The sequence below is a fragment of the Hemiscyllium ocellatum genome, chromosome 31 (assembly GCF_020745735.1).
Source record: "Hemiscyllium ocellatum isolate sHemOce1 chromosome 31, sHemOce1.pat.X.cur, whole genome shotgun sequence".
In the NCBI taxonomy this organism is placed as follows: domain Eukaryota; kingdom Metazoa; phylum Chordata; class Chondrichthyes; order Orectolobiformes; family Hemiscylliidae; genus Hemiscyllium; species Hemiscyllium ocellatum.
In genome coordinates, this window is record NC_083431.1 from 47,847,756 (window position 1) to 47,870,287 (window position 22,532).

A 22,532-nucleotide genomic window follows, 5' to 3' on the forward strand; every position below is an offset into this window, starting at 1 on the left:
GCAGTACCTTACATTGTGCAGCACCTTCACACTGTACAGCACCCTCACACTGTGCAGCACCTCACACTGTGCAGCACCTCACACTGTGCAGTACCACCACACTGTGCAGCAACCTCACACTGTGCAGCACCTCCACAGTATGCAGCACCTCACACTGACCAGTACCTTACATTGTGCAGCACCTTCACACTGTACAGCACCTCACACTGTGCAGCACCTCACACTGTGCGGCACCTCACACTGTACAGCACCTCACACTGAGCAGCATCCTCACACTGTACAGCACCTCACACTGTGCAGCACCTCACACTGTATAGCACCTCACACTGTGCAGCACCTTACACTGTACAGCACCTCTCACTGAGCAGCACCGTCACACGTACAGCACCTCACACTGTGCAGCACCTCACACTATGCAGCACCTCACACTGTGCAGCACCTCACACTGTACAGCACCTCACACTATGTTTCACCTCACACTGTGCAGCGCCTCACACTGTGCAGCACCTCACACTGTGCAGTACCTCACACTGTGCAGCACCCTCACATTGTGCAGCAACTCACACTGTGCAGCACCCCACATTGTGCAGCACCCCACACCCTGCAGCATGTTCACACAGTGCAGCACCTCACACTGTACAGCACCTCACACTGTGCAGCGCCTCACACCGTGCAGCCCCTCACACTATGCAGCACCTCACACTGTACAGCACCTCACATTGTGCTGTACCTCACACTGTGCAGCACCTTCACACTATGCAGTACCTTCACACTGTGCAGCACCTCACACTGTGCAGCACCTCACACTGTACAGCACCTCACACTGTGCAGCACCTCACACTATGCAGTGCCTCACACTGTGCAGTACCTCACACTGTACAGCACCTCACACTGTGCAGCACCTCATACTATGCAGCACCTCACACTGTACAGCACCTCAACTGTGCAGTCGCTCACACTGTGCAGCACCTTCACACTGTGCAGCACCTCACACTGTGCAGCACCTCACACTGTGCAGCACCTTCACACTATGCAGCACCTCACACTGTGCAGCCCCTCACACTGTGCAGTACCTCACACTGTGCAGCACCCTCACATTGTGCTGCACCTCACACTGTGCAGCACCTCACGCTGTGCAGCACCCCACATTCTGCAGCACCCCACACCCTGCAGCATGTTCACACAGTGCAGCACCTCACACTGTACAGCACCTCACACTGTGCAGCCTCTCACACTATGTAGCACCTTCACGCTGTGCAGCACCTCACAACATGCAGCACGCCAAACTGTACAGGTCTATCCCTTGACTGTACAGCACTATCCCTTGACTGTACAGCACTTCACACTATGCAGCACCTCCACACTGTGCAGCACCTCACACTATGCAGCGCCTCACACTGTGCAGCACCTCACACTGTGCAACACGTTTACACCGTGCAGCACCTCACACTGTGCAGCACCTCACACTGTGCAGCACCTCACACTATGCAGTGCCTCACACTGTGCAGCACCTCACACTGTGCAACACATTTACACCGTGCAGCACCTCACACTGTGCAGTAGCTCACACTGTGCAGCACCTTCACACTGTGCAGCACCTCACACTGTGCAGCACCTTCACACTATGCAGTACCTTCACAGTGTGCAGCATCTCACACTGTGCAGCACCTCACACTGTGCAGCACCTCACACTTTGCAGCACCTCACACTGTACAGCACCTCACATTGTGCTGTACCTCACACTGTGCAGCACCTTCACACTATGCAGTACCTTCACAGTGTGCAGCATCTCACACTGTGCAGCCCCTCACACTGTGCAGCACCTCACACTGTGCAGTCCCTCCACACTGTGCAGCACCTCACACGGTACAGCACCTAACACTATGCAGTGCCTCACACTGTGCAGCACCTCACACAGTGCAACACCTTACACTGTGCAGCACCTCACACTGTGCAGCACCTTCACACTGTGCAGCACCTCACACTGTGCAGCACCTCACACTATGCAGCACCTCACACTGTGTAGCACCTCACACTGTGCAGCACCTTCACACTGTGCAGTACCACACACTGTGCAGCACCACACACTGTGCAGCACCTTCACACTGTGCAGCACCTCACACTGTGCAGTACTTCACATTGTGCAGCACCTCACACTAGGCAGCACCTCACACTGTTCAGCACCTCACACTGTGCAGTACCACCACACTGTGCAGTAACCTCATACTGTGCAGCACCTCACACTGTGCAGCACCTCACACTGTGCAGCACCTCACACTATGCAGCGCCTCACACTGTGCAGCACCTCACACTGTGCAACACGTTTACACCGTGCAGCACCTCACACTGTGCAGTAGCTCACACTATGCAGCACCTTCACACTGTGCAGCACCTCACACTGTGCAGCACCTCACACTATGCAGCACCTCACACTATGCAGCACCTCACACTGTGCAGCACCTTCACACTGTGCAGTAGCACACACCGTGCAGCACCTCACACTGTGCAGCACCTTCACACTATGCAGCACCTCACACTGTGCAGCACCTCCACAGTATGCAGCACCTAACACTGTGCAGCACCTCACACTGTGCAGTACCTCACATTGTGCAGCACCTCACACTATGCAGCACCTCACATTGTGCAGCACCTCACACTATGCAGCACCTCACATTGTACAGCACCTCACACTGTGCAGCACCTCACACTGTGCAGCACATTCACAGTGTGCAATACCACACACTGTGCAGCACCTCACACTGTGCAGCACCTCCACAGTATGCAGCACCTCACACTGTGCAGTACCTTACATTGTGCAGCACCTTCACACTGTGCAGCACCTCACACTGTACAGCACCTCACGCTATGCAGCACCTCACACTGTGCAGCACCTCACACTGTACAGCACCTCACACTATGCAGCACCTCACACTATGCAGCACCTCACACTGTGCATCACCTCACACTGTGCAGCACCTCCACACTGTGCAGCACCTCACACTATGCAGTACCTCACACTGTGCAGCACTTCACACTATGCAGCTCCTCACACTATGCAGCACCTCACACAGTGCAGCACTCCACACTGTGCTGCATGTTCACACAGTACAGCACACCACACTGTACAGGACTATCCCCTCTCTGTACAGCACTTCAAAGTGTGCAGCACCTCACACCGTGAAAGCACCTCACACTGTGCAGCACCGTCACTCTGTACACTCCCTCACATTGTGCAGCTCCTCACATCGTGCAGCACCTCACAGTGTACAATACCTCAGACTCTGCATCACCTTCACACTGTGCAGCACCTCCACACTATGCAGCACCTCACACTGTGCAGCACCTCCACAGTATGCAGCACCTCACACTGAGCAGTACCTTACATTGTGCAGCACCTTCACACTGTACAGCACCCTCACACTGTGCAGCACCTCACACTGTGCAGCACCTCACACTGTGCTGTACCACCACACTGTGCAGCAACCTCATACTGTGCAGCACCTCCAGACTATGCAGCACCTCACACTGTGCAGCACCTCACACTGTGCAGCAACTCACACTGTGCAGTACCTCACACTGTACAGCACCTCACACTGTGCAGCACCTCACACTGTGCAGCACTTCACACTGTACAGCACCTCACACTGAGCAGCACCCTCACACTGTACAGCACCTCACACTGTGCAGCACCTTCACAGTGTTCAGCACCTCCACACTATGCAGCACCTCACACTGTGCAGCACCTCACACTGTACAGCACCTCACACTATGCAGCACCTCACACTGTGCAGCACCTCACACTGTACAGCACCTCACACTACGCAGCACCTCACACTGTGCAGCACCTCACACTGTGCAGTACCTCACACTGTGCAGCACCCTCACATTTTGCAGCACCTCACACTGTGCTGCACCTCACGCTGTGCAGCACCCCACATTGTGCAGCACCCCACACCCTGCAGCATGTTCACACAGTGCAGCACACCACACTCTACAGTACTATCCCCTCACTGTACAGCACTTCACAGTGTGCAGCACCTCACACTGTGCAGCACCTCACACTGTGCAGCACCTCAGACTGTTATGCATGTTGACACAGTGCAGCACACCACACTGTACAGGACTATCCCCTCACTGTACAGCAGTTCACAGTGTGCAGCAGCTCACACTGTACAGCACCTCACACTGTGCAGCAGCTCACACTGTGCAGCACCTTCACACCGTGCAGCACCTCACACTATGCAGCACCTCACACTGTACAGCACCTTCACACTGTACAGCACCTTCACACTGTACAGCACCTCACACTGTGCAGCACCTCACACTGTGCAGCAACTCACACTGTACAGCACCTCACACTGTGCAGCACCTCACACTGTGCAGCACCTTCACGCTGTGCAGCACCTTCACATTGTGCAGCACCCCACAACATGCAGCATGCCAAACTGTACAGGTCTATCCCTTGACTGTACAGCACTATCCCTTGACTGTACAGCACTTCACACTATGCAGCACCTCCACACTGTGCAGTACCTCACACTATGCAGCGCCTCACACTGTGCAGCACCTCACACTGTGCAACACGTTTACACCGTGCAGCACCTCACACTGTGCAGCACCTCACACTATGCAGCGCCTCACACTGTGCAGCACCTCACACTGTGCAGCACCTCACACTATGCAGCGCCTCACACTGTGCAGCACCTCACACTGTGCAACACGTTTACACCGTGCAGCACCTCACACTGTGCAGTAGCTCACACTATGCAGCACCTTCACACTGTGCAGCACCTCACACTGTGCAGCACCTCACACTATGCAGCACCTCACACTATGCAGCACCTCACACTGTGCAGCACCTTCACACTGTGCAGTAGCACACACCGTGCAGCACCTCACACTGTGCAGCACCTTCACACTATGCAGCACCTCACACTGTGCAGCACCTCCACAGTATGCAGCACCTAACACTGTGCAGCACCTCACACTGTGCAGTACCTCACATTGTGCAGCACCTCACACTATGCAGCACCTCACATTGTGCAGCACCTCACACTATGCAGCACCTCACATTGTACAGCACCTCACACTGTGCAGCACCTCACACTGTGCAGCACATTCACAGTGTGCAATACCACACACTGTGCAGCACCTCACACTGTGCAGCACCTCCACAGTATGCAGCACCTCACACTGTGCAGTACCTTACATTGTGCAGCACCTTCACACTGTGCAGCACCTCACACTGTACAGCACCTCACGCTATGCAGCACCTCACACTGTGCAGCACCTCACACTGTACAGCACCTCACACTATGCAGCACCTCACACTGTGCAGCACCTCACACTGTGCAGCACCTCACACTATGCAGCACCTCACACTGTGCATCACCTCACACTGTGCAGCACCTCCACACTGTGCAGCACCTCACACTATGCAGTACCTCACACTGTGCAGCACTTCACACTATGCAGCTCCTCACACTATGCAGCACCTCACACAGTGCAGCACTCCACACTGTGCTGCATGTTCACACAGTACAGCACACCACACTGTACAGGACTATCCCCTCTCTGTACAGCACTTCAAAGTGTGCAGCACCTCACACCGTGAAAGCACCTCACACTGTGCAGCACCGTCACTCTGTACACTCCCTCACATTGTGCAGCTCCTCACATCGTGCAGCACCTCACAGTGTACAATACCTCAGACTCTGCATCACCTTCACACTGTGCAGCACCTCCACACTATGCAGCACCTCACACTGTGCAGCACCTCCACAGTATGCAGCACCTCACACTGAGCAGTACCTTACATTGTGCAGCACCTTCACACTGTACAGCACCCTCACACTGTGCAGCACCTCACACTGTGCAGCACCTCACACTGTGCTGTACCACCACACTGTGCAGCAACCTCATACTGTGCAGCACCTCCAGACTATGCAGCACCTCACACTGTGCAGCACCTCACACTGTGCAGCAACTCACACTGTGCAGTACCTCACACTGTACAGCACCTCACACTGTGCAGCACCTCACACTGTGCAGCACTTCACACTGTACAGCACCTCACACTGAGCAGCACCCTCACACTGTACAGCACCTCACACTGTGCAGCACCTTCACAGTGTTCAGCACCTCCACACTATGCAGCACCTCACACTGTGCAGCACCTCACACTGTACAGCACCTCACACTATGCAGCACCTCACACTGTGCAGCACCTCACACTGTACAGCACCTCACACTACGCAGCACCTCACACTGTGCAGCACCTCACACTGTGCAGTACCTCACACTGTGCAGCACCCTCACATTTTGCAGCACCTCACACTGTGCTGCACCTCACGCTGTGCAGCACCCCACATTGTGCAGCACCCCACACCCTGCAGCATGTTCACACAGTGCAGCACACCACACTCTACAGTACTATCCCCTCACTGTACAGCACTTCACAGTGTGCAGCACCTCACACTGTGCAGCACCTCACACTGTGCAGCACCTCAGACTGTTATGCATGTTGACACAGTGCAGCACACCACACTGTACAGGACTATCCCCTCACTGTACAGCAGTTCACAGTGTGCAGCAGCTCACACTGTACAGCACCTCACACTGTGCAGCAGCTCACACTGTGCAGCACCTTCACACCGTGCAGCACCTCACACTATGCAGCACCTCACACTGTACAGCACCTTCACACTGTACAGCACCTTCACACTGTACAGCACCTCACACTGTGCAGCACCTCACACTGTGCAGCAACTCACACTGTACAGCACCTCACACTGTGCAGCACCTCACACTGTGCAGCACCTTCACGCTGTGCAGCACCTTCACATTGTGCAGCACCCCACAACATGCAGCATGCCAAACTGTACAGGTCTATCCCTTGACTGTACAGCACTATCCCTTGACTGTACAGCACTTCACACTATGCAGCACCTCCACACTGTGCAGTACCTCACACTATGCAGCGCCTCACACTGTGCAGCACCTCACACTGTGCAACACGTTTACACCGTGCAGCACCTCACACTGTGCAGCACCTCACACTATGCAGCGCCTCACACTGTGCAGCACCTCACACTGTGCAGCACCTCACACTATGCAGCGCCTCACACTGTGCAGCACCTCACACTGTGCAACACGTTTACACCGTGCAGCACCTCACACTGTGCAGTAGCTCACACTATGCAGCACCTTCACACTGTGCAGCACCTCACACTGTGCAGCACCTCACACTATGCAGCACCTCACACTATGCAGCACCTCACACTGTGCAGCACCTTCACACTGTGCAGTAGCACACACCGTGCAGCACCTCACACTGTGCAGCACCTTCACACTATGCAGCACCTCACACTGTGCAGCACCTCCACAGTATGCAGCACCTAACACTGTGCAGCACCTCACACTGTGCAGTACCTCACATTGTGCAGCACCTCACACTATGCAGCACCTCACATTGTGCAGCACCTCACACTATGCAGCACCTCACATTGTACAGCACCTCACACTGTGCAGCACCTCACACTGTGCAGCACATTCACAGTGTGCAATACCACACACTGTGCAGCACCTCACACTGTGCAGCACCTCCACAGTATGCAGCACCTCACACTGTGCAGTACCTTACATTGTGCAGCACCTTCACACTGTGCAGCACCTCACACTGTACAGCACCTCACGCTATGCAGCACCTCACACTGTGCAGCACCTCACACTGTACAGCACCTCACACTATGCAGCACCTCACACTGTGCAGCACCTCACACTGTGCAGCACCTCACACTATGCAGCACCTCACACTGTGCATCACCTCACACTGTGCAGCACCTCCACACTGTGCAGCACCTCACACTATGCAGTACCTCACACTGTGCAGCACTTCACACTATGCAGCTCCTCACACTATGCAGCACCTCACACAGTGCAGCACTCCACACTGTGCTGCATGTTCACACAGTACAGCACACCACACTGTACAGGACTATCCCCTCTCTGTACAGCACTTCAAAGTGTGCAGCACCTCACACCGTGAAAGCACCTCACACTGTGCAGCACCGTCACTCTGTACACTCCCTCACATTGTGCAGCTCCTCACATCGTGCAGCACCTCACAGTGTACAATACCTCAGACTCTGCATCACCTTCACACTGTGCAGCACCTCCACACTATGCAGCACCTCACACTGTGCAACACCTTCACACTGTGCAGAACCTCACACTGTGCAGCACCTCACATTATGCAGCACCTCACATTGTGCAGCACCCCACATTGTGCAGCACCCCACACTGTGCAGCATGTTCACACAGTGCAGCACACCACACTGTACAGGACTATCCTCTCACTGTACAGCACTTCAAAGTGTGCAGCACCTCACACTATGCAGCACCTCGCACTGTGCAGCACCTTCACACCGTACAGCACCTCACACTGTGTAGCACCTCACACTGTGTAGCACCTCACACTGTGCAGAGCCTCACACTGTGCAGCACCTCACACTTTGCAGCATGTTCACACAGTGCAGTACACCACACTCTACAGGACTATCCCCTCACTGCACAGCACTTCACAGTGTGCAGCTCCTCACACTCTGCAGCACCTTAAGACAGGGCACCACTACACAGTGTGCAGAACCTTTGTTTGACTGTGAAGCACCTCATCTTGTGCAGCACCTCACACTGTGCAGCACCTCACACTGTGCAGCACCTCACACTGGGCAGCACCTGACACTGCACAGGATGTTCCTCTGACTTTTCAGCACCTCATATTGTGCAGCACCTCACACCGTGATGCACCTCACACTGTGCAGCACCTCACACTGTGCAGCACCTCACACTGGGCAGCACTTCACACTGTGCTGCACCTCACACTGTACAGCACCTCACACTGTGCAGCACCATCACACTGTGCATCACCTCACACTGTGCAGCACCATCACACTGTGCAGCACCTTACACTGTGCAGCACCATCACACTGTGCAGCACCTCACACTGTGCAGCACCATCACACTGTGCTGCACCTCACACTGTGCAGCACCATCACACTGTGCAGCACCTTCACACTGTGCAGCACCTCACACTGTGTACCAACTGGTCAGTGAAATGGTTGAATCTTCAATGTAGTACGAGTTTGCAAATGGCTCCTTTGTGAATTTGTTCCTCGATTGTTGCAGTGATCGGCAAATGTGGATTACGCACTTTGACCCTTCGAACTGACAGGGACTCTGACACCTCTGGGCATGTCTCAGCCATTTCCCAGCTGTATATCACATCGAGGGAGCAGTAAGAGATTCCGGGAACACAGCTCAGGGTGGACACTGTTAGCACTGGACTCTGCCTGGTCTCTCGGTACCCCACCCCCAATGAGCCTTCATGTTCCCTTTCACCTTACATACCCTAGGCAGCTTATTAACCCTCATCTCCCACTCTGCTCACCACACCACCACCCCCAACCCCCCTCCCACCCCCAGGGGAGAGACCCATCACATTTACCTTCAACTACACCCGAACCATGACATTACACCTTAGTGATGGGCCACCTCTGCTCTTCCATGTATCCCCTGGTGGTGGTCACTGACACTAACACCCCCTCTCTCTCATTGTCTACTGTGCTACAGATGCTGTTCTACATACCCCCTTACACCTTGAGTTTGCCCCTAACTGTCCTTGCCCTCACCTTTCTATAAATGCCCCCTGTTTCCTCCTCACCTCCTGACCTTGACTCCCCACCCCTTCTGGCATTGGGTTCTCTGCTGCCTGTCCAGGTTCCCCCTTATACCCTCCTGATCGATTGATAGGCTCAGGGCTGGATTTGCTTCTGATCTCGGACCAGCTTCGACACGTGGCCCGTGGTGGGCTTGAAGTCCTCTCCCCCTTAACCTGACAATACACCATATCCCTGAGTGCTGGGGCTGGCCCAAAAGGACTGACCAATACCCATTGCCCAGGCTGGAGTCAGACAGATCCCTGTCCGGGACCATTCCAAGTGGACAACTGACTGTAGCCAAACCCCTGGATTGTGTGTGGACTGTGCCCATGATGGATGGCACTGAGACTCACTGATCAACAGCAGGCCCCTCTTTTGAATGGACAGAGGACTCACCCACTCTCTGCCATGGCTATTTGATTGAAGTAACGTACACTGTGTTTGGTGCTCAAGCGATTGTGGGTGTGATATGGATTTCTTGGAGTGTGCCGTTCAGCAAAATATTCCCCGTCCCATCTGCAGGCAGCTCCTGGTTGACCAGTGTCTGTGCGGAAAACCGCATCTCTCCAGCAGGGCGGACAGCTTTTGGCTCTAATGGGCTAACAGATGTGGCACAGCATGGCAATGACACTGCCAGCAGGCAGTCAGGTACCAAGCAAGTGAGCATGAGCGAGTAGGCCTGAGGTGCTCCAGTCCATGGGCTGAGTCTCCGCCAGTGGGCACAGAGTGCAACCATCTCAATGCTTATGGTCAGTGCACCCTGCAATGTCCATTTGTACTCCCTGCCACTCTGTCAGAGAAGTGCCATGATGGCCATCAAGGGGTGGTCAATGCCAGTGTCCATGGACGAAGGGGTGTGTGCAGCTGGATCGTGTCCTGTGACGCTGTCTGGTCATATGCAGCAGGAAGGTCGTTTGGAGACTGTGGTGAGCTGAATGCACCAGATAACTTGCTTCGATTTCCACCTCAGGTTTTCATGAAATTTAGAGTCAAGAATGTGGCGCTGGAAAAGCGCAGCAGGTCAGGCAGCATCCGAGGAGCAGGAGAATCAACGTTTCAGGCATAAGCCCTTTGTCAGGATTCTCCTGCTCCTCCAATGCTGCCTGACCGGCTGTGCTTTTCCAGCACCACACTCTTTGACTCTGATCTCCAGCACCTGCAGTCCTCACTTTCTCTTCCTTTCTATTAATTTAGCTCATTTGATAAAATAGAAAACGGAATATTAATAAGGTGGGTTGGGCCGGGGATCCAAGATGGTGGCGACTCAGCAAGTCTGAGTCTACAATGCTCCCCCCAAGACTTGGGCAAAGTGGGTCACCCGCCCCCACCACACTCAACAAATTGCTTAAAATAGATTTTACTTAATGTAATTAGTTGCTCAGTACTGAATTTAAATAATCAAGTCTCCTGTAAAAATGACTAAAGGGAAGGGAGCCCACAGCTCTCAGCAGGAAGGAGCCCCTCCCCGCCCCTCCCCAGCTGCAGCAGAGGCGTCCGCAGTCACCCCGGGGGACTTACCTACGGTGACGAGTCTCACGGAAATAATCTCCAAACTTGACACGAAGATCAACGCCTTCATCGAAGAGTCCCGAAGTCGGTGAGATTCACTCTCGGCCGCGCTACAAAAGCACGACCGAGACATCAAGGAAATTGAGCGCCGAGTCAGAGAGGCGGAGCTAAAGGCCGTGATCTCGGAGGCCATTGCAGAATCGGCCGTGGATCAGGTCCGGTCTCTCGAACAGCGAGTCCGGACCTTAGAGAATCACATTGACGACCTCGAGAATCGAGGTCATTGAAAAAACATTCGTTTGCCGGGCCTTCCCGACCAGGAAGAAGAAGGCCAGCTTACAGTGTTCCTTGAACAGTGACTTCCACAGTTATTGAATCTGGAGGCTGGATCAGGCCAGGTAAGGGTGGAATGGGCCTACTGGGTTGCAATATGTGGGCCCGGCTCGAACCAGCGCCCCGCCCGGTCCTGTTCCGGCTGCAGAGCTATAAGGAGAGGCAGATACTCTTGGAAGCCTCCAGAAATATTGGGAAAAATCCCCAAGCCATGATCTGTAAAGGATCCAAAATCATGTTATTCCAGGACTTTTCCCCAGCTCTGGTCTGAAAGAGGAAGACGTTTGAAGAAGCGAAGGAGTGTTTGAGGGACTTGAATATTCAGTACTCCTTACAATACCCAGCTATCCCACCACTGCCATTTCAGCTGATCAACTCCAACGGTGCAGCTTGTTGAAATGCTGTTCCGATCCTTGCTGTATTGATGTTCAAAACAGAAGAAAAATGAATTTGCTTCCCGGGGATTAACTGTGGTGTGGCAACGTGCCGAATTTTCCAAAGTGGCTCTGCTGTCATGATCGTGTTCACCTCCCGCGTGGAAAATCGCAAGCAGATCTTCTTTGAGGAAAGACATTCTGGATATTGAGGGAGTGCAGCGTAGGTTCACAAGGTCAATTCCTGGAATGGAGGGATTACCTTACACTGAAAGACTGAAGCGACTGGGCTTGAATACCCTTGAGTTTAGAAGACTGAGAGGGGATCTGATTGAGACATATAAGATTATGAAAGGATTGGACACTCTGGCAGCAGGAAACATGTTTCCGCTGATGGGTGAGTGCCGAACCAGAGGACACAGCTTAAAAATACAGGGTAGACCATTTAGGACAGAGATGAGGAGAAACTTCTTCACCCAGAGAGTGGTGGCTGTGTGGAATGCTCTGCCCCAGAGGGCAGTGGAGGCCCACTCTCTGGATTCATTTAAGAAAGAGTTGGATAGAGCTCTCAAAGACAGTGGAATCAAGGGTTATGGAGATAAGGCATTTACTGAATAGGAATGATCAGCCATGATCATATTGAATGGCGGTGCAGGCTCGAAGGGCTGAATGGCCTACTCCTGCACCTACTGTCTATTGTCTACACTACACTTCAGCCATGAAGGGTCCGTCTACAACTTCGGATCACCGGAGAAGGCCAAGGAATTTTTGGACTCTCTTAGATAAATTGTAAAAGTTAATTGATGTTATTCTGCCCTCCCCCCCCATCCCAGTTTAACCCCTTTTTTTTCCTTTCATTATCTTACTGTTTAATATTATCTCCGGGGGGTGGGAAGGGGGTTTATTTATTTATTCTTCACTTAGCGATTTTCTTCTCCTTTTTATATATATAGACTGGGGTGGGGGAGGGGGGGGGGGCGGATAGTAAATGTAGGTGGGGGAGGTGGTTACCTTATCCTATTTTATCTCTGTCCTTAGGTGGGATTGTGTTCCCCTGTTATTTTGTATTACTATATTTAGTTACTATTTGCTGAGACTGTAATTTTATAGTTATATATGTTCATATGGTATTAACATTACCAAATAAATCCAGGTGTTGGTGTGGGTGGGGGGAGGGGGGAGTGGGACGGTAGGGTACTCACTGTTAATTCTAGCTCTGTAGTATATTTGAATTCTTCTGTATTCTATCGTGGGGTGCCTGGGTCAAGGGTGGGGCACTGGTTGGGAGAGGATATGATGGACTTTTGGAAAGGAAGTGATGCCCCCTGGGAACAAGGGGGAAGATCTCCGTTTAAATATGTTTATTTTTTTTAATTTAGAAATAGTTTTTTATTATATTGATCTGAGTGTATTAAAGAGCCTTTATTTTTGTGAATTTTATATGCTCTATGCTCAGGATGTTTTGGATAGGGTTTCCTCTCCCGAGGGGTCTCGGACTTGCCCGGTGATTATGGGTAATCGGTCGGTTAAATGGTGCACCTGGAATGTCAAGGGGAGTAATTCACCAGTCAAAAGGAAGAAAATATTATCAAACCCCAGGAAAGAAAGGGTTGATATAGCTCTCCTACAGGAGACACACTTATTGGATAAAGAACACCTGAAATTATGACAGGGAAGAGATTATTTTCCATTCTCTCTCTCTGTGCAAGGAAAACCATTTTGGTAAACTGGGTGGCTGAGGTCCCTCATGGATTTTCGAGTTGACACAGAATAATTGTGGAATATTACTCCCCCTGACTTGCTTACAAATATGGTGAGCCAAAAAAAAACCAAATTAATCCATAAAATATGGCAGTCCTTCTTGAATTACACAAATACAGATATCTCGGTCATCCTAACAAGGGCCTTTATTTAATTGAGAGGGTGAAACTGGCTGGTCTGGGGCCCCTTAAGAGCGGAATCCTGTACGAATACGGGTTTCATTATGATCTGATGTTAACACATTCTGAGCATATATGTCACTACTCAATTTCTGTGTTATCAGTTGTTTGTTTTCTCTTGAATAATGTAAGAGATTTAATCATACACTCTGGTTAGTTGTAGATTAGATGAGTAGTTAGTTTGAGTTTTTTTTTCTTTTTTTCTGTTTGATCGATTTTGGTGATTATTTATTTAAGATTTATTTGTATATCAATGTTTATACTTGGTTTTTTTTAGTTTTCTTTTGTAAACGTGTAAAAACATGTTAAATTTTCAATAAAAATAGCTATTAAAAAAAGGTGGGTTGGGCAGTTGCATTGCCTAGAGAGAACCTCAATATGATACTTGTGAAAACATCAAAGATACAGCAATATCCTCCAAGATGGTCCTTGCTGCACCTGTTGCCAGAGTATGCGACATGTCCCACTGTAGTTTATGTCTCTCAGACTCCTGTAATATTCCACCGAACATTCTCATTTAGAGTCCAATATGACTACTCTTTGTAACTCCTCACTACAAGGAGTCATATTGGACTGAAAGCATGAACTCTGTTTCTCTCTGCATCGATGCTGCTGATCCCAGACATTTACATGATTTCTCCAAAAGTGTTCTTTACCTCTCTGAAGAACTCTACGAGGGGTCAAGCCTTTTTTTGAAAGGTTGAGTACCTGTGAATAGTGCTTGGAAATCTCACAAATGAAAATACCTTCCGTTTGAAGGCAACTACCGTTTTTATGTTTGGCACTGCCTCAGTGACTTAGGGAGATGTAAATTATGGCCCACCCCCTACAATCAACAGACTGCCAGAAAAGGGAAGGCCATTGGGCTCTGGTTTTGGCACTGGGACTCCCAGATTCCAGCCTAGGGAACACAGCCCTGCCATCTTTACAAAACATCTAGTCTGTGTTTGTACAGTAAGAATATCCCTGCAGCCCTCCTTGTCCTCTTAGGCTGCTTTAGTTCATGGGATATTCTTATAGATCATAGAATCATACAAAACAGAACCAGACCTTTCTGTCCAAATCTTTCCCCTCTCACCTTAAACCTATACCCTCTGGTTTTGGACTCCCCCACCCTAGGAAAAAGACCTTGACTATTTATCCTATCGATGTCCTTCATGATTTTAGAAGCCTTTATAATGTCACCCCTCAGCCTCTGACAGGCCAGGGAAAACAGACCCAGCCTATTCAGCCTCTCCCTATAGCTCAAACCTCCAACCCTGGCAGCATCCTTGTAAATCTTTTCTGTGCCCTCTCAAGTTTAACACCAAGCTTCTCATTGAAGGGTGACCAGAATTGTATTCCGTATTCTAAACATGGCCTCACCAATGTCCTGTGCAACCGTAACCTGACATCCCAACTCCTGTACTCAATGTTATGATCAATGAAGGCAAGCGTGCTAAATGCCTTCTTCACCACCCTGTCTACCAGGGAATCCACCTGTCTGCACCTGTCCCTCTAGATCCCTACCATTTACCGTATAAGTCCTGTCCTGGTTTGCTTTACCAAGCTCAGGAAGCCCACGTTGCTGTCATAGCAATGCAACCACATTGAGCTCCATCAACAGCAGAACACTTATCAATCTATTTTTACTCCATGTTCTGTTTTATAATTTAAAATTGATCTCTTCACATTATGTAAAATGCATGGCTTGTTTAGCATTAGTAAAGACGATATCTAGTCTACTTGACACTTTTGACCTGTGTCATCTGGGAAGGTGTGACCTGTAGTTAGTGCACATTTTCTTTATATCTTTTGCCATGTGGTATCATGACAAGAGCTTTCTATGTTCTAACTATGACCTAATTACATTCAGAATGAAACCTCAAAATGACCCCTTTTTTGGTCAGATTCCAAGTTGCATTAGAATGACTTCACGCTGATTTGACTCCATTAAAGGTAACCATTTGACATGAGTTCTCTGCAATCTCCTTTACACTTTGGCCACAGTAGACATTATAATGAGGTAAAGGATGAGAACCAGCACGACCTGGCATGTCAGTGTGAGTGTTTTATTCAATCATGAGATGTGGCTATCGCTGGTTGTGAATCCCTCATTGTCCTTGAGAAGGTGGCGGAGAGCTACTTCCTTGTGATTCATCTACCTGTGCTTTACAAAAGGGTTTTCCATGACTTTTGACCCACCGACAGTGAAGGAACAGTGATATATTTCCAAACCAGGGTGGTGTGTGGTTTGGAGGAGAGCATGTAGATGGTGGTGTTCCCATTTTCCTGTTGCTCATGATTCTTTGAGATGGTACAGCTCATAGGTTTGGAATGTTCCATGCTGAAGGAGTATTGATGCTGCGCATCCTGTTGGTGGTACACACTGCTCTTCTGGGTATGTCAGTAATGGAGGGAGTGAATGTGGAAAGTGATGGTTATGGTGCAAGTCAAGCAGGTTATTTTGTCCTGGACGGTATCAAGCTTTTTGAGTGTTGTTGGAGCTGCACCCATCCAGGTGGTGGACAGGCTTTGGGAAGTCAGGAGGTAAGTCAGGATATATTTCAGCTCTGATGTTGACCCTATCAATGGTCATGAGGTCAGAGAGAAAACACCTAACTCAGGAGAGTTGCACATGGCTTCCCACTTTCATGAAGAATCTACAGACTAGAGCAGACACTGGGGGCATGGGACTTCCAAGATGCAGGCCTACTTTCTCACGATGCATTCTGGGAGCATCTTCTTAGCTCCCTGTTTATAAAGCGGGGAGGGGTGACAAAAGCTCAATTTTCCATAAAATGATAATGGGGGGTTGCTTGCCTTTAGGCCTCAGACGCCCAACTCTCCCAGGTTGTAACCATTGATTGATTCGGCAGGACAATAAAACTTCTTTATCTCCTGGCCCTGGCCTGGCCACAGTCTCGATGAGGTAGCCCAGGCTTCAGTGATTGATTTACTCTGTCATACCATTGCAAACTCTGCAGGAGCTACTGGGTTTGGTTGGCACCCACTCTGACTCGACTGCAGTGCCACTCCCGTTAGACTGGGAGGAAGTCAGAAGGTTAATAATTTCTTCCGTTCCATTGTATTTAGTTGAGTCTGCAATTATATATCAGCAAGACACACATAGGGTCTTTGTTTCCTGTGATGGTGACATGAGTCCAGGGCCCCAGTGTCAGTCTTGAAGAAGGGTTACACCCGAAACATTGACTTCTCTACCTCCTGATGCTGCCTGGCTTGCTGTGTTCTTCCAGCCTCCTGCCTGTCCCTCCTGAAGCTGCCTGGCTTGCTGTGTTCTTCCAGCCTCCTGCCTGTCCCTCCTGAAGCTGCCTGGCTTGCTGTGTTCTTCCAGCCTCCTGCCTGCCTACTTTGGATTCCCGCATCTGCAGTGTTTTTTGTCTCTAGCCAGTGCCTTAATGAGCAGTTGTGTTGTGAAGCAGTGTGATGCTTTTTATTCACCTCTCAGTAGAAGAAGAGCAGAGATTCCTCCCATTAACCATTGTGAAGACCAATCATTTTATTTTAAGACTCCCATAAAAAATTCTAGTTCGGAGCCATCAATTCCATCCCTCTCCCTGAGAGCTCTGCAGACTGAATCAAATTGCTTGCAACCAGAGTGGATCCTCCAACCCCATGTTGTCTCCATCATCAAAACCGACTACTGCCATCTTCATCCATCACCCATGTCCTCTCTGCCTCAACTCATCAGCTGCTGAGATTCTCATCTGTCGTTTTGTTACCTCTGGACTGAACAAAGGTGACTTGAGTTAGCTCAGTTGATGAGGTGGTACGTGGGTCAGGGTACTGCCAAGCTGTATGGGTGTGAATCTTACTGACATGAAATTGTCTTTACTATGAAGGGTACAACAACACTGCAATACTATATGTAAGTCAGGAGTTGGGAAGATGGAGACAACAGGCCATTCTAGGGACTGGCTTTGAGCTAGCTGGTCAGAGCCCATGGGCAGTGCACACATAAATGAAAGGTGACTTGGTGCCAGGATACCAGCCTCTGAGTGATTATTTCAGGTTACAGCAGACCAGAGAGTGACAAAATAAACCTCTTTGCTCAAGAAGGGAGGGAGGCAGTAAGCAGGAAACTGAATCAGCATGGTTTTGTCAAAGGAAAATCATAATGTTTAACCAATTTATTGGAGTTATTGCAGTGCACTTTGAATAACAGGGAGCCTGGAGGGATACTGTACTTGGATTTTCTAGATGCTTTTGACAAGATGCCCCATAAAAGATTATTATGTAAAGTAGGAACCTATGGTATGGGGGGGGGGGGTAACATATTAGCATGGATAGAAGATTAGAATTCCACTCAGTTTGTGCTGGGGCTTCACCCTTTTACAGTTTATATCAATGACTTTACTGTGGAGAATGAAGGCTGAGGCAGAGTCACTAGGCCCAAAACATTAACTCTGCTTTCTCTTCACAAATGCTGCTAGACCTGCTGAGTTTCTCCAGCAATGTCTATTCTGACACCCCGCTGGCTAGCCCCCCACCATCTTCCATAAGATTAAGTTTATCTAAAACTCTGCTCCTTGAATCCTAACTCACTTGAAGTCTCATTCACCCATCCACCTTATGCTTATTGATCTACATTGGCTTCTGGTCTGTTTGCCTTGGTTTTAAAACTTTTGTTCTCGCTTTTAAATCACTGAAGAACTTTGTCTCTCCCTATCTCAGTAACTTTGTTCAACCACACGTCTCTCTGAAAACCCTGCTCTCCCCCGGTTCTTGTGATTTGTGCACCATTAGCATTATTCCCCTCCATTAAGGCCTTCTACTGTTCAGACCTTAAATGCTGGAATTCCCTCTCCTAAAACCTTACGGCCTCTCCACCTCATCCTCCTTCTTCAAGATGTCGCTGAAACTGATCAGTTTGATCAATTTTTATCTAACTGTATAGCTGTGAGCTGCCTTCGATGTTTTAATATTTTAAATATATGAATATTGGCTGTTGCTGTGAGATCCATTAACCTTTGACAAAGTGCTGCACAGGAGGCTGTTAAATAAAACCTATAGTGTTAGGGGCAAGGTAGTGGCATGGATAGGAATTGCAGACAGAGATTGGGGATAAAGTCTTTTACATGGTGGCAGCTGGTAACTAGTGGATTTCCACAGGGGTCTCTGTTGAGATCACAACTATTCACGTTCCACATGAACGATGTGGACGAAGGAACTGTGGGCATTGCTGCTAAGTTTACAGATGACACAAAGGCAAGTGGAGGGATGGGTAGTATTGAGGAAGTGGGAAGGCTGCAGAAGGACTTGCACAGGCTGGAAGAGTGGGCAGATGGAATACAATGTGGGGAAATGTGAGATTGGGCACTTTGGTAGGAAGAATGAAGGCTAAAACCAGCTTTGAAGTGGGGAAAGGCTTTGGAAATCTGAAAGCATAAAGGGACTTGGGAGTTCTAGTTCAGGATTCTCTTAAGATTAACATGCAAGTTAGTTGGCAGTTAGGAAGGCAAATGCAATGTTCGCATTCATGGTGAGAGGACTAGAATACAAGAGCAGAGATGTACTGCTGAGTCTGTGTACGGTTATGGTCAGACCACACTTGGAATACTGTGAGCAGATTTGGTACTTAAGGAGGGATTTGCTGGCCTTGGGGGTCCAGAGGAGGTGGTTTACAAGAACGATCCCCAGAGACGAAGGGCTTGTCACATGAGGAACTGTTGAGGACTCTGGGTCTCTACTTGGAGTTTAGAAGATAAAGGGGGATCTCATCGAAACTTACACAATCCAGAGTGGCCCGGATAGCGTAGACATGGTGAAGATGTTTCCCCAGTAGCAGAGACTAGGATTTGAGGCTAAGGCCTCAGAGTGAAGGGACATTAGAATTGAGGTAAGAAAGAATTTCCAGCCAGAGGGTGGTGAATCTGTAGAACTCATTGACACGGAAGGAGGCTGAGTTACTGAATATATATAAGGTTGAGCTAGTTAGGCTTTGGTCAGTAAGGGGATCAAAGGTTATGGAGAAAAGGCAGGAGAATGGGGTTGAGAAACATTTCAGCTATAATTGAATGGTGGAGGAGACTTGATGGGCCAAATGGCCTGATTCTGCTCTTATATCTTATGTTGTTATTTTATGGAGCTACTTAAAGAAAGAGCTCGAGCGTTTTACAGCATTAGTTTTGAAATGTGCCGTGTCATGTAGGAAAAGTGATAGTCAGAACTGACACAGATTATCTGGTCATTGACATCATCACTGTGAGTGGGAGCTGCTATGTTTCCGACATCAAAACAAGGATTACACCTTTGTTGGTTTACATTGCGATGTGAAGTTGCTATATTAATGCCTAGCTTTCTTTCTCCCATATTCTCAGAGCCAGATGCCACAAACAGCAATGTAATAACCACCAGATCATCAGCTTCAATGATGAGGGAGCCAGACTGGCCAGGACATTGAGGATAATTGCCTGATACATTTTTTTGAAAGTGATGACAGATGCATCACTTTTAAGGCCAGACATGGCTTCACTTTAAAGCCTCATCCTTAAGGTGGGACTTCTGCCGGTGCAGCACTCTGTCAATATGGTGCTGAACTGTCAGCCCAGGGCATGGTTACCCGGCACAGGGCCCGAACTCATATTGTTCCAACTCACCAAGTGAGAACATTAGGATATTCACATGAGCGTGTTGGATGGCCGCTTTTGGAAGATAGAATCATAGTGGGCGGCACAGTGGCACAGTGGTAGGCACTGCTGCCTCACAGCGCCAGAGACCCGGATTTAATTCCCGCCTCAGGCGACTGACTGTGTGGAGTTTGCACATTCTCCCCGTGTCTGTATGGGTTTCCTCCAGGTACTCTGGTTTCCTCCCACAGTCCAAAGATGTGCGGGTCAGGTGAATTGGCCATGCTAAATTGCCCGTAGTGTTAGGTGAAGAGGTAAATGTAAGGGTATGGGTGGGTTGCGCTTTGGCGGGTCGGTGTGGACTTGTTGGGCCGAAGGGCCTGTTTCCACACTGTAAGTAACCTAATCAGATGTGCAGTATGGAAACAAACCCTGTGGTCCAACCCATCCATGCTGACCAGATATCCCAAACTGAAAGTCTAATTTGCTTGTGTTTGGTCCATATCCCTCTAAACCTTCTCTATTCATGTATATATTCCATGTCTTTTAAAAGGTGTCATTATACCTGCTTCTCCCACTTCCTCTGATGTTGGGAACTAGCTGGCCACCTCTATAATCTTCCATCAATAATTGATATTCATTTCCTCCTTCTCCTAAAATGAAGCTTTCGCATCACAAGTGATGAATCATTAAGTATCACTGTCATTACATAGAATCCCGAAGTGTGGAAACAGGCCCTTCGGCCCAACAAGTCCACACCCACCCTCCAAAGAGTATCCTACCCAAGCTCATTGCCCGTTACTCTACATTTGCCCCTAACCTACACGTCGCAGAACACTATGGGCAATTTAGCATGGCCAATTCACCTAACCTGCACATCTTTGGATTGTGGGAGGAAACCGGAGCACCCGGAGGAAACCGTACAGAGAGGGGGAGAATGTACAAATTTACCCAAAGCTGGAATCGAACCCAGGTCACTGGTACTGTAGGGCCATGGTGCTGACCACTGAGTCACCATGCCGCCCTCGGTTAACACAGTCGCCAGTTTACTCAAAGCAAGCTGTGGCTAACAGCAATCAACTGAATAGCAGGTTAATCTACCTTTTGTCATATTATCTGAGTCAGGACACAGGGTAAATTCTCTACTGTTCCTCAGATACCTCTCTCACAATGCAGCATTACTGCCGTGAACTGCCACCCCTAGTCTATAAATTAATTAAAGCAAATATTTGTTTGCATGAAATATGCATAAATATCTCAGCATATATGTATTGTTAAGATAATCACAAGACTAAACCATAAAGACTGCAAAACATGGATCAATGGATTTTCTTTGATTATAAGGAGGATGAGGGTAAGAAGTGTGGCTGCCTAACTACAACCATACCAAGCATTGGTGAGACTGTAACAAACACAGAGAAAACTGGAGAAACTCTGGCAGCATCTGTAGAGAGATGACAGAGTTGAATTTTGAGTCTGGTATGACTCCCTTCAATGGGAGAAGATTGCATTTGGAATAATAGATGCAGTTTTGCTCTTCTAACTTGATGAGGTACTTCAGAGAAGGTTCGTTTGGTTGATTCCTGGGATGTGGGATCAGATACAGAAAGAGTGAGAGGATAGACCCTTTGTTGTTAGCCGAATGGAAGATAATCGTATTGAAATACAAAAAGTGCTAATAGGTTTTGAGCACAGAAGGAACTGGCAGAATATTTTTGTATGTGGGGGAACCTAGAACTGGAGGTCACGGTTTGAAAAGAAGAGGTTTTTCCAAGTTGGAGGTGAGGGATTTTTTCTCTCAAAGGCTTAGGCATGTTTGGTATTCCTCCAAGATGGCGGAAGCAGGGAAGGGAGTGTATGGGCTCCTCAGCCTGGGGCCTACCCATCCGCCTGCTTTTTTCTTTCTCTTGCTCGCTTTTTTACCAAAGGTTTTAAAGTTTTCTTTAATAAAAGAACTTACCGTGGAGCAGCTGAGAGCTGGGGTGAAGCGGGCTGGAGGTCTGGAGTGTTTTGGAGTCGCTGGGAGCCGGAGTGAAGTGCGCTGGAGGCCTGGAGTGTTGTGAAGTGGCTGGGAGCTGGAGTGATGTG